This window comes from Falco biarmicus, chromosome 3 (genome assembly GCF_023638135.1).
Source record: "Falco biarmicus isolate bFalBia1 chromosome 3, bFalBia1.pri, whole genome shotgun sequence".
Classification (NCBI taxonomy): Eukaryota; Metazoa; Chordata; class Aves; order Falconiformes; family Falconidae; genus Falco; species Falco biarmicus.
Genome location: NC_079290.1, coordinates 93,124,937 through 93,138,753, shown reverse-complemented (window position 1 = coordinate 93,138,753; position 13,817 = coordinate 93,124,937). Strand labels below are relative to the sequence as shown.

Sequence of the window (13,817 nt, the reverse complement as noted above, 5' to 3'; positions counted from 1 at the left end):
GAAAGAAATGTCACATTGCTTAATGATAAACAATATATAAATGTGATAATGATACACAAATCGGCCATTTTCACTGTCATAAAGGAAGTTACCATCCTTGCTTACCATGTGGTAACTTATTCATGTTACAAAACTCTGAGAAACACTGAAGTAAGGTATTGAGGTTTTACAGAAATGGGAAATAAGTATTTTTCCTCTAAGATTTTGTCAAATTCAAGTCTAGTACCACTCTCAGATCACTTCATTCTGGGCTTTTCATTGTCAGAAATATGAAAAGAAACGGAATCCTTAACTGTTCTTCAGTATTTCAGTGTTTATAAATTTTTTTCTTTCTAATCCTATCACCTGGAAAGGCAAGGGCCTCGTTACCATTGCTATCTGTCAGCCTGTACACAGAGCAAAAAGAAAGAAACATTTTTGTGACTGGCAAAAATGTTCTATATATAAAGGCAGAGTAACCCTAATGATTTCAGTGCTATTATTTCTATATTACACCAGCAAAAGTGAGATGAAATTTTGTGACAGCACATCTCTGTACCACTAAAAATGACCTAAAAAACTTTTTTGATAAAACTTGTATGTAACAGTCTTAAAGGGATGCCTGTCTTTACAGTTGACATTAGAGTGTCCTTTCTTTTCAGTCTAAGTTGTCTATTCCTCCACAAGCTAGCTGGAAATATTCCTTTTCCAGGGAAGCGTATGGTCTAGCTTTGTGAATGATAAACCTCATGGGGTAGTTCCTTACTGGTTAAAAGGTTTTTAGAATATTAATCCTGAGAATCTGAATGGAAGGGAGAGATATGGGAACTATAAACTGATTTTTCTTTCCCTTTTTTGAAGTTTCTATCTTCTATTTGTTTAAGGAGCCCATGTTTTCACAAAGCAGGAGGCATTGGCCATTTGAAAATTGCAGCTGTTTTAAAGTGTCACAAACGTGATAATAAAGTTGATGGTCATTAGAAAATTTGAAACTGTAGACAGGTATAATTACAAATATTTCTAAACCTCAGATACATTTAAACTAACCCATCATCCTTATTTTTAAAAGCTGCATTTAATACTGCACATTTTACTTCGGTACCATTAAACTACAAACAAATATTTTTCAAATGATAACACATTATGAAGCAGTCACTTTATCTGCTTTTAGATGTGGAAAGGACAGAAAAGATGATAAACAAACAGTTTTGTGGAACTTGACCTACTTACTACATCTTTCTATTTAAGCATTATGAATATTTGTTCTAAGAGATTCTGGCTCTCTTCACCAATTGAAAGTTAATTTTTTTCCTCAGAACTGTGTGTCACAGCCTGCATTCAAAATACCATACAGAAAACTCACTGTCACACAACCATGGTAAAATGTCTGTTCCCTGTACACTGGCAAGAGAAAATAGTTAGGGGTAGACAATGGGCTTGGATTTTTCGGCTTGTAATTCAATACATCACCCACTTTGATCTGAAGTGTCCTTCATGTCTAACAGTGCTGCAATGGGCACAGGTAGCATTTAGGGCTTACCTAAATGAATGTTAAAACTTGCTAAATTTTCTAAGCATGGGGTAAAACCTTTAGAGAGGCATGGTGGCATGGTTTGACTTTGAGACTTATTTAAATCAAAATGGTATAGAATAACTGGTGTTTAAATAGCCTGAGTGTTTAAAAACACTGAAAATCATCTGTGGATCACACGTTTAAAGGACAACATACTGTTGACTAGAACACATACGCAGACATATCTATATCTTTGAATTTACTACAGGAATTCAGGCACAGTCCTAGTACCTAATGACCATGAAATGAAAAAGTGTTTTCAATGCTGGCAAAGAAAAAGGAATCCCAGGTATGACTGGCTATCGTGCTGCTTACTTTGACTTCTGCCTGAAACATTTATCCACTTGTTTTCTTAGCCTTCACGCAGAGGTCTATCTCCTGAGGCCCTTGCTTAGTTTTTACCCCATAGCCATGAATGCAAAAATGCGCATCTTCTCTTGCAGGGCTGCATCTTCTGCTCTGTGCCCCCTGAGGGGTACAAGGACATAATCTCCTCCTTTTTACAAAAGCAACTATATTAGCAGAGTCTCATCTGCCTGTCGACCAATATCTGCTGTGAAAAATCAGCCTTGGGATTTCCAGTCATAAAAGTAATACATAATCAGGAATTCTTTCTTATTTGGCATCACCCACAGCTCAGTGCCATTGCTATCAGTGTAATCCACAGGGTCAGTGCTGATGTAAGAGAAAAGCTGCCACCAAAAAAAAGCAGAAACATTGTTCCTTGTTGCTCTTAGAGTAGTTCTATTCTAGCTGGACTCTGCTTACTTTCTAATAGCTGATGAGATCTCAGACCTAAGTGGTGTGGCCACAGGCAAATAAAAGAAAACACAAATATAAATCTGGGAGATTTCCATTTGCAACGGTAATGCTTTAAGCAGAAGCACTAAGCCGCACTTATCCCATTTGAATTCTGCTTTTCCAGTCTCTCCTAATAAGAATCATTCATATGAGCTAAGTATTTCCCTCAGTAACCATCCTTGCATTATTAAACACCAACTCAATTTTGCTTGCTAGAATAAGAGCCCTCCTTTAATATGTAAGGTTAGGATCAAGTAACAGTCTTTCATGAATGCATATATTATCAGTTTTTTCCACTAATTGGTCTCAAAGTATGTCATCAATCTTATCACAAAATCCACATGGTTTGGAAGCTGTTCTCCTACTCAGATGCTAACATTCAGCTAAAGACCTGGACAGACAAACCAGAGGAAAAGCTGAGGCAAATGAATTGTGTGTTAGCCATGCTCCACAGCCAAACCAACAAGAATGAAGAGACATAAAGCCACCTAATGCTCTTAGAAGAACAAACATACCACATGTAAAAGAACATCAGATGCAAAAATCATTGATGGAGGCCCATGACTCTGGACCTAATCTTTCAGCTCTTAAACCATCTTGATGCAAACTAGTCTATCACTGGAGCTAATCCCTGAAGGACATGTATTTACCTTAAACAATTCTGCTAATTGTTAGGTTATCCAATAATAGATACACAGGACACTTAATTAGGTATTGCTGGTTGTAAGAGGAACACCTTTGTAGCTGATACTATAGTAAGTTTGCTTTTTTTGCATTTACTATACCTAGGCAAATAATCGTCTCTAAAGAGAAACTGTGTATAGTCAATGATAGAAAGAACAGATTGCAGAAAGTCTCTGCTTACCTCAGACTGATTTACTCATATCAGCTCTTAATCATTCTCAGCTTTGATATCCAGGTGGAAGATGTGACTCTAAATGAAAGTATTTGAGCTGAGATTGTTTTCTGCACAACAGTTGGGTTTTTTTATGACATTAAAGTTGATCTCAATTCCGAAGGTCAGCATAAGGGGAGCCAGGCAGCTATCAACCTATGGTTACGCAATTGTGGCAGAAATTGTCTGCTCATGAAATTAATTTCCTTCACTGCAGAGAGTTAAAGTCTCATGTACCAGGGAGAGATGATGTACCAGCACAGCCTTGGAACAGGGTTTTACTTTAATAGCACAAATCTGTTAAAGGCTTTAGCAAATGTTACACATGTATGTTTTCTACAGGTGACGTACTTCTTGGTTACCATTTACTTATTGACAAGAGAATGACCATCTAGGGCTTTAATGTAAGACTAAGAAACATGTAACACCTACATCAAGTACTGCTTCATGTTCCATGGACACCGTTTGCTCTCTGGGTATCCTCTGGCTCTACCAAAGTAAGAGGCATCAGTTAGATCTCCTCCCGCTGAGTTGAGTTGGGCTACTGACTTGTGGGCTTTTCACCTCCAGATCCTTCAGGAACCAGATCCTAATGCCTCTGGCAGACAGCTGGACCCTACAGGACAGATCCAGGGGCCCTATTCTTTGCATATTGACCCTTTTGGACAGCTGTACTTAACCTATCAGCCTTGAAGAACCACACCAGCAGCTGAAGTGTACAAGGGTGAAAACCCTGGGCAAGACTTTAGATCTTCTCCTCCCAGTTGTAAGGGGGACTAACTGCCTTCCTAACCACATGTTACCCCAGCCTGCCATGGTGGAGAAGGCAGGGAGGGAGCCTGCAGGGTAGGTGGGAGGGGGTCCGTGGTGTGCAGCCCTGGAGGGGTGGCCAAGGGCCGCTTCCCTCTGGAAGGCTCTGGCGGCTGGGACCACAGGTGCTTGGGCTGCACAAGCAGCAACATGCAAGGGCGCAGCCTGGAGAGCTTCATTTTCAGCTGACTAACCTCTTTTGTTGGCATGAAGCAGTATTTCCTTGTATTTTTTGAAAAAGGGAGAGAGTGCATGAGAGAGAGCTATTTTCCTCCCCAGTATCTATTATGAAGCCTGGGAGAAGTCCCTAAGACCTGTATGCATATGTCTATTAGGATGAGAGCATTTTCTCTTGTGATGGAAACAAGAAGCTTCAGACTTTTGATAAGGCATTTAAGCAGTGGGGTTTCACCACATTTTTGGCTCCATTTCTGGAGGAGATGCATAGCAAGAGTGCCCACCCTACTCCTCCCTCCCTGCTCCTGCAAGCTTGTCTCTGGTCTCTGGGAAACTCTCAGATCAGCAGTCCCAGCAACCATCCTGCTGTCTTTGCCTATCTAGGTTGATCAGTGACAGCTTTTCTTTTAAAACTTCAGGATTTAAGATCCTTTTGTCAGCCAATGAGAGACATTTTGTAATTTGTGTCTACCCAAATCCTCAATCCTCCAAGTCTTTTCACCTAGTGTGAGAATGATTTTACTGTTTTCTTGCTCTCTTAACCAAATGCATAGAACAAATTTAATGCTTCTTCTCAGAGAGTTAAATTGGATTTGTCCAGATGGACACAGTTACAGGCCTCCTTTATAGGTGGGATTAATTTTATTAAAATATAATCCTCCCATGCTCATATTATCCCCTTCAGACATTCTCTTTTAATCTTTTGCAAAGTAGCATTAAAACAGTTTCTGGCATTCATTAAGAATTACATTAAAATGCAGACACACCTTTTTAGGCTACAACTGCTGAGAAAAAGCAAAATTGGGATTTCCTTTTCTTGGAGACCCTCTCCGAGCCAACTGGATAGGAATGAGCAAGATGCAGTTTCACCAGTCCCATCAACATGACAACCACAGGGAAATGAAGTAATCCCATGGCCACTCAGCTGTTTTCCTTCTAGGACAGAGGCGCAGATGATTTTCTGCCTCCCAGACCTGGAAATCAAAACATGTTGCTCTGTTGCCTTGCTTTGAAGGAAGGCCTACAGAGGCTTCTGTGATTTTCCATTTCACCCCCATGCAGCACAAGGCCTATGCACCACTTAAATCCTCATCAAAATAGGGCTTAGGTAATACCCTTGGCAGAAGGGCAAGTTCCACCCACATTCCTCTGTGCTCATCTGGGCTGGAGAACCAGAACTGGAAAGCTGCATGTGTGTGGGGTTTTTTTACTGCTTGGAATACTCACCATGCACCTATTTCAGCTTTGTTTCTGGCCATGCTTTCTGTAAAACCAAAAACTACTCGAGTAAAAGCTGTTTATGTTATAAATTTAGAATTCCAAGATCAAGTTGAAAGAATAAAAATGAGAGATCTTTGCCATTCATTAATCTCGTACTGGGAATAAGCAGAGAGACTTCTCAATTACATTATTTGCCTCAAAAGAGATTCTCAAGTTTCCCAAACCCTGTCAGTCAGTTATGAAACACAGGCATGTTGCAAAAAAGTAAATAAATCTCTTTTGACTGGTCTCCTGATTTCTGGCAAAGCCCTAAAGTACACGTAGTTTACCATTAATGGTAGCATGTTAAAGTCCACCTATAAGTGAGAAATGAAGGAGAATTAAATATATGTAGTACAATAAAAGGCAAAGGCCTCCTGAAAAGCCAAACAGAGAACACAAAAGCAAAGAGAAAAGCAGTGTGTTTGGAATTGTTTTATCTGTAATTAAAACACAAAACCTTGGCAATAATATATATTTCAACACATAATAAGTCCTGAAGAAAATAAGATCCTTGATCTGTTTTTGTAAAAATCACATTGCCCAATGTTATAGTACCTCTGATACTGATACACCTCAAATGATTTGTGGGAAACAGAAGCACATTTTTAGTACATGTTGTTACATAGCCATAAAATGAACCTACCCATACCTAGCTAAAAACGGTAACCACAGGTACCTGGAGATCTGAGGAAGAGCTGGAAAAAACAGACACTGGAAAGAGGAAATGTAAGAAAAAGAGACTACGCAGCAGCAGTGTCTCAGCACAGAGGTATAAGGGTTCATGGCATGTGTGTTCTTTTTTCACCTGTCACTGATAAAGGCAGATTTTCAAAACTCTCATAATGTAGCATTACCAATGCAATTAAACCATAGTAAAATCTTATTTAGTTTTAATAAAATCACTGTATACTTTGTTGTGTTGCTTAAGAGATCAGTCCTGAAACTGGAAAGATCTTCAGTTAGTTCACTTGCTTAAATCTGTCTTTTTGGAATAAGGAAATTCATAAGGGTCTCCTAAATTATCCTATCTACCAGTATTTGCTTATCTAAGTTTTCAGCTATCCTGAGTGAACTCAGACTCAGGCCTCGACATGCTATAAGCAATGCGTTAGCAGGTTTGGTCTTGGATGGGTCCATGCCAATGTTGGAAATGAATCTCTGCTCCATCTTCCTCCCATAGTAAATACCACATTTGTAAAACAAGAGTAGGAATCTCTATGCCACTCCTCTTGATTGAAGCATAAACCTACTCCTTGTCTCTAACATCAGCTGTGGATCTGAAGAAATCTGTCCAGCCACCTGCTCATCATTCTTCACCAAGGAGATCACCCAGACTGAAACTACTACTGCATGGGATCAGCCCATCCAGCTTGCACTTGCATCATAGAACACAGTTGCAGCCATGCAGCTATTCAGCCTTGATTGGATGAGGACCACAGTACTCTGATAAGTGCATTCCATGATATTATCTTCACAGGACAGAGTTGAAATTTTTTAGTATGCCCAGCTCCTGGCATTTTAGCCACCAATATCTTGGATTGCCACAGCTACACTCTTACCAGAATCTCAGCTAAATAATTTAAAATCAGCCCTAGAATTTCCCAGCTGTTTTGCTTTATCACTTCATATTCTAGAAATAATAGCAAATCTGTAATACAGCAGAAAGGATATTCTAGATGCCTTTAGAATACCCTCTCTGCTTGTTGGGTTGTATTTACGTTGCTACACTGAGTTCCCTGTGCACTGTTACCATTAAGCCACATTTCGCACCATATGAGGGCACCTGGATATCTTTGTATGGCACTGTATTGTGCCCCATAGACATAGTCGCAACTCCAAGCCATTGATTTAGAAATTGAAGGGCAAATATCTCCAGGTCAGACGGTATAGCAAAGCTCTTGCAGGTAGGCTCTGTCAAATCTTGCAGTAGAGCTTGGGAAGTCATGGTTTTCCTTTGTCTACTCCCATCCCTCTCTTGGATGTTACTACACCTGTGCAAGCAGAAGCAGAATGGGACAGGGCAGAGCCACTGCATTTCAGAATTCTGGCACAAATTTAAATTGGTGTTCCTCTATATACTCATGTGCTGCCTTGTTTCTGATGAATCAAGAATGCTAAAACAAATTCCTTATACTGCGTGATAGTCCATATGATCAAAAGATCCAATGAGGCTGCTTTTTGTTCCAGCAGCTGCTGCTGCTAAAAATCTGTTTTGTTCTGATAGCAAAAAATCTACTTTGCTTTATTGTCTATTGCAAAGGTTCACCAGTTTGCTTTGTCATCTGCTTGTATTAGGAAATTACCATCATTATATGGAAAATACGTTTTGCTTGTGATATATATATTATATATAAACACTTTTTCCAATTATGAGATATTTGTGTGTGTGTATATATACATATGAATATCTTACCTACAAAATATATCTCTAAATAATCTGATAACCTAAAAGAAAATTCTCCCTCATGTTACTTTACACTCCCACTGCCAAACTGCTACCTCCCATAAACCCCCAGCAATACTTTGCATGTGTCCTACACAGTTCCCTACACATAGCACTTCGATGAGTACTAACCCACCAGCTTGGCAAGGATCTGAACACACTGTGGCGAGCTCTAAGCTGTGCACATGCAGACTGTCAAAAATGATTGACTTTGGACAACAAGTTCTAAAGTTACTGGAGGGAGAAAGGGAGGAATAAAATAAGGATTGATAGATGGTGTAATTGCATATGGTTAGAAAATCTTAGAAACAAGGCTAGGGGAAAGAAATATAAACTATTCCGTAGGAGAGAGGTAAAGGAAGCTACTTAAAATAAGAACAGCCAAGAGCCAGAGACATCGAGGCAAATTATAAGATACTAAACATTATCATAAACAGAGAACTTTTACTGCAGGTTAATCTCCTGGTGTTTAACTCTTAGCTATTAAGAGGATAAGGAGTAAACAGATAAGGCTTTAGAAATAAAAACTGTATTCTCGCATCTCTGCTGGTGAGGACATGGATGTTATTTCTGGACTGCTGTTATGTTTTTAAAGGTGATCAAATCATGGTATTAAAGGTAGCGATTTCTAGGAATCCTGTTGATTGGAATAACTAAAAGAAGTTGGAAAAAAGCAAATCCCCAGAAGCAATGCTATTCACACTGCAATTTAAAGGAAGTTAGAGAAAAAAGCACATGAAATAATTAGATCTAATTACTAAATCTTACCAAAAAATGGTAAACAAAAATTAAGTTTAAAAATAAATTAGTGTTTCAAAGCATCTATTTTCCCCATTTTTAATGATTTCTTTAGCCAGCTTTAGCTATTGTTATTACTGATACTAAGCAAGAGGTGCACTGCATCTGCAGAAACAGAATGGTTCCAGGCTATCTGTAGGTGTCTGCATCTCAGGCTGTGCTTCCTGGTGAAGGATGATGATGCTAGGCCAACACTATGGGTTTGAAAGGTGCTCTGAAGGCACATGCCAAGAAAAGTTCATTGACCTTTGCCTCCTCTCCTCCCCTCTCTTTTCCCAAATACCCATGTGAAGTGCGTAACATTTATTCCAAGTCAATGTGATGGAGCCAAAGGCTGTGGCTTTAGCTCCTGTGTTGGTGGTGGCTGGCTGGCTCTTTCTCTCCATCCTTCCCCATCCCCTGATATGATGGTGAGTTGCATTGAGTTTGGGGTATGCACCACAGTGACAGAACCAGCATCCAGTAACAGAGATGTGCTTCCTGTGGGATCAGTGACTGACTGCCTAGAGGCAGCTAAAGGGTTTGGCTGTAAATAGTTGTGAGGCACAAATATGACTTCCACAGAGCTTCTCTATTGAGTTGGGGTACCAGGCAGGAATACTGATGGGACACATTAGGAAATACATGAATTTTCAGTGGGCTCAACTATGAGTAGAGAAAACTGGCTAAGTGTAGGGGAATGAAATGGTATTTTGTTGGATGCTGAGGTGCAGGATTTGAAGAAATGGTTTGCACTGGGGAGTCTGTTTTACTGGAGGCTGAGGTGCAAGCACTTTTTAAGAACAGGGAGTGGGTAGAGTAGTTTATTAGGCTGCCACAGACCTTCAAGACTGGACCACATGGAAAGACAGTCCTGATCTAAAAAGATTGAGACCTACTGTTCTGAACAGCCATTTCCTCAGTGATATTAAATATTTTGGTTTTACTTACCTCAGGGGAGTGACAACTGAGCTACTGTAAGCAGCATCATCTCATTTTGCAAATCAAGACACAGGTTCAGGCAAAGACACAAGGTGGTTTGGTTGATTCATTCTTCAGATCTGAGTCTGACTGCAGACAAGAAAAGAGGAAGAGATTCTGCATCAAGGGACTAGCCTACAACGAGAATGATTTGGATTAAATTCTCCAACCTTCATTCACCTGTTTCAGCCTTTCACCGTGTTCTGCCACAGCCTGTGGGTGACCGAAGTGTTTAATTGCTCTAGGCCTTCTTTTCTAATGCAACATAACAATGAGATTCAATGTAATTTTTCTAGATCTTCATTCTTAATGCAACGTAACAAGGCTATTGTGAAATCAACTGCTTCATTCATGTTGTGAGGTGATGAGAAAAACCAATAAAACATGCAATGTAAATGGCAAGAGAAAAGTTGTCTGATTGACGTGTAACCACATAAACCTCTAACAGCTTCATTTATGACTGGCCTGGTACTGAATGTATACCAGCTCACAAAAATAGATCTATAAAAAAATAATGCAGTAGTATTACCAGAATTGCTAAATTCAATTACTGTTGCATTGTGACACAACTTGGAAGATCTCTGTCAGATAATGTAATTGACAGATGATTTCATTGCCATCAGATTAAGATGTAGTTGAAGTGTCTCTTGTGGTTTTTTGTGGGGTTTCTTTGCTTGGATTTCTGCTGAAATATCAAGAAATGGGCTTCTGTCTTGAAGTCGTTAGATTATTTCCTATCCTTTACTGTATTTTCAGAGCATTTTAATATGATCTCCAATGGCCAAAGATTACCTGTAAAATCTTTAAACTATTATTGTGAAATATAGAAGGCTGTAGAAATAGGAATAGTCATATACTTTTAAAAATAAAAACAGGGCTGGAAAAAAGGACAATAAAGAACATTAGAGGTATTGCTACTAGAACAATGCATCTCTCCTGGAATTAACAAAACAAACTGAGCTATAACAACTTGTTTCTTTAGCTTTGTATCTCTTCCACACACCACCTCTTGTTTAAAGGTTAGAAAATACCTCTTTTGCAGTTCATTAGCTTTTCATTTTCAAGGGGGACAAATTTAGGTACTTTGTCCTTCTAGATCACATGCGAGAAAATTCTTAGTGTCTGTATACATTAGGAAGCTTCACTGCTTAGATCAAGTCAGTTTAAAACCAATTTAATGGATTGCAAATTACTACAGGGACACTTTATTTCAGTCAGATACATGCCAGTTCCAAGTGGTTTAAAATCAACTGAAACGAGGGAATTAAACTAGTATTCACACAAATGCTGCATTATGTTAATTTAAATTGGAGTCACTTTCTTGGCCGGTTCTCCCTAAAACATTAGTTTTTTCTCAGGATAAGCCTGACTATATTAAGTAATAGAACTATATAATTTATTTAATTGCCACCCTTCAGCTGGAGGTTACTGCCTGTTTAGTTGAAATGTGGTAAGTGGAGTGAATGCCCTGCCACAAACATGAAATAGAAAAGATTAAATGAAAACACATCTTTGATGGGAACACGATTTCTACCTGAAGGTTTTCATCTAGTCTTACTATATAAGAGCGAGGGAACACAGAGAAATTGATTTTCAATTTAAAGCTATTGATAGATCATGACCGATTACTAATAAGCTATTGCATAAGCAGAGAGCAGCAAAGCCTACTTATGCAGTTGCATCTTATGTGTCCTTTAAGAAATAAGGACAGAAATCTCAGCTCCCTTATATGACTCTCCCGAGCTCTCCCCCTGCATTCCACAGTATCCACAGCTTTCTTCTATATCTCTCTACAGGATGAGAAGAAACAGCATATGCAGTGGCTGATTTGTAGCTCCATATGTGTAGATAGGTTAGATCTGACGTACGCAACAGCTGTGGAGTCAGAAGGACAAGCCGAACAGATAACTGTTGGGATCACACCATAGCATTTCCCTGAAGGGACAGTGAGGAGAGAACGGGTATGCCAATTTGGCTCGCTCTCTGCTTATTCAACAATTTTCAGGAAATTTCTGTAACTTAATAAATACAAATGCTCTTAGTCTCTGTCTAGTTGCTGATTGAGTGAAAAGATAAGTGTGAAATGAAAGACACTTCAGCCATATAAACTATACTTCCTTAGGCAAAGGAATAGTTTGCAGTAGTTTCACATATATGTTTAGGTATTTCAAACACTTTAGAATATATGGTTATCCTTAAGTTTTTGCAGGTAGGCACGTTGAGGAATGGACACATTATGCTTCTTGCCATATGCTGCTCAGTCAGTGAAGGCAGGTCTGTGAGGAGAAAATGTATGTTGATTTCCAGTCTCATACCCTACCGACTGGATAATGCTGTTCTTTGGCATTCACTTCCATGGAGAAATCAATGAGCTCACTTTCACTGGGGAGATGGAAAGACTGGTTATAGTAGCTTCCTTGTATTTTCATTCTAGTAAGCAACTTAACATGACGAATGGGTTTCCAATTTCCAGTTGTCTTAGCTGCAGCAACAATGGAAACACTGACCCGAGGATAAAATGCCAACAAAATGCCCAGTCACAGAACAAGGCTCTTCTGGGGGACCAAATTTCACATCATTATTTGAATTTATCAGAAGCTGAAAACCTGCCTTTATCAGAAATTTCAAAAAATTCTGTTCTTGGTTTGGAAATATTTGAAATGGACTTATTTAGCATTTTGCAGTTTTCTAAGCATTTTTGATTAAAAATCATGGAAAGACTTATCAAAAGCTTTCAAGTCTTGTAAACTCTAAGGAACAGTTACGTTTCCAGAATGGTTTGGGAATTAAATTAAAAATGCCTTTGTGAGAAACTGATTTGTTTTGCCAGTATTGATAAGAGGAGCTTGAAAAGGCAATTTCTGACAAATCTTTTCATTATTCCATTAGAGGCTTTAATGAGCATCTTGATGTTATGGAAGCCACACAAGAACTTTCCTACTGTTGTCATTAATTCAGTCAGAATCGTCACACTAATAATACTCAACATCTTTGCTGCTTTCGACGCCATCGATTAAGAGGGAGGTTTTGCAGACCTGGCTGTGAGACCTCACCAGGATGAACAGTTATACTTTAAGATGTCTTTGATCATTCCTGGCAGACCTGCAGCTACTCCGTTTACTCATGACCTTTCACCATTCCTATTCAAGAGCACTTCAGCAAGACTTCTGGGAAAGAATGTGCAGTGCCCTGAGCTACAATGCCAGCAATATGCTGACGGCACCCAGCTCTGCGCCTCAAGGCTGGCTTGTTCCCAGCTGTTCTACTGTCTGTAGGAAACTGGAAGTCTGCTGAATGAAAGGCAGATGGTGTGATGGACAACCTCTGATCCCTATCGGTAAGTTACACAATGTAGACTGGTAGATCTTTTCAATACATGATAAAATGAATTGTGCTTTCACTGTCACCAAATTAATTCTTGGTTTTAGTGCTTGCAGACAATCGGAATGGAAGATGGTTTGCTAGTCCTGTCTAAAATATTGTGAAACAGTCATGCTGTCAGTCTGATTTTACACCCGCTTCTTTCATTTTCGCATGAGAACATTATCAGCTCAAGGAAAAAAAGACTATAATAAGTACAGTGAAGAATACACAGGGATTTATTTTCATAGTATAACATTGGGTTAGAGATATGTACAAACATAGCAAAGGAAAATGGAAATTAATACAAATATTATTTATAAAATAATATAAAATATAATATATATAAATAAATAGAATATATGGAATTAATATATTAATTAAAATAATAATTTTTCTGAAACAACATAGAAGTTTACTAATCAGTAAACTGAATGAAAATAGTTTCAGAAATAAAACAAAGTCAGAGCCACTGTCCGTGAAATGAGCGGAACTGCAGGTTAAGACACTAGTTATTCTGAATGATGTAATTGAAATGTATTCTATATACATAAAGTAGTTTATCTTATACTCCAAATATTAGTCTTGGTGAAGTGAGGAACCCTTAGCATCGTATCTGCTGACTTATATTCATTGCTTGGAAAAGCACAGTTGCATCTTTAACCTGTATTTTAGTATACTCTCTAGATGAGCCAAAGACTTTGCTTTTATTACCTCAAAAAAAGCTCTTTACCTTATATTTCCTCTGTGAGAATTTC

At 38.7% G+C, this 13,817-nt stretch overlaps 1 long non-coding RNA gene across 1 annotated transcript in view; it reads right to left on the bottom strand.

Annotated features, from left to right (window-relative positions):
* LOC130146829 (uncharacterized) overlaps positions 1–13,817 on the bottom strand; it is a 131,993-nt gene that overhangs the window by 30,645 nt on the left and 87,531 nt on the right. The window contains exon 2 of the long non-coding RNA XR_008821026.1: positions 9,670–9,785. This is a non-coding gene — a long non-coding RNA (uncharacterized LOC130146829). The remainder of the gene's footprint in view (positions 1–9,669; positions 9,786–13,817) is intronic.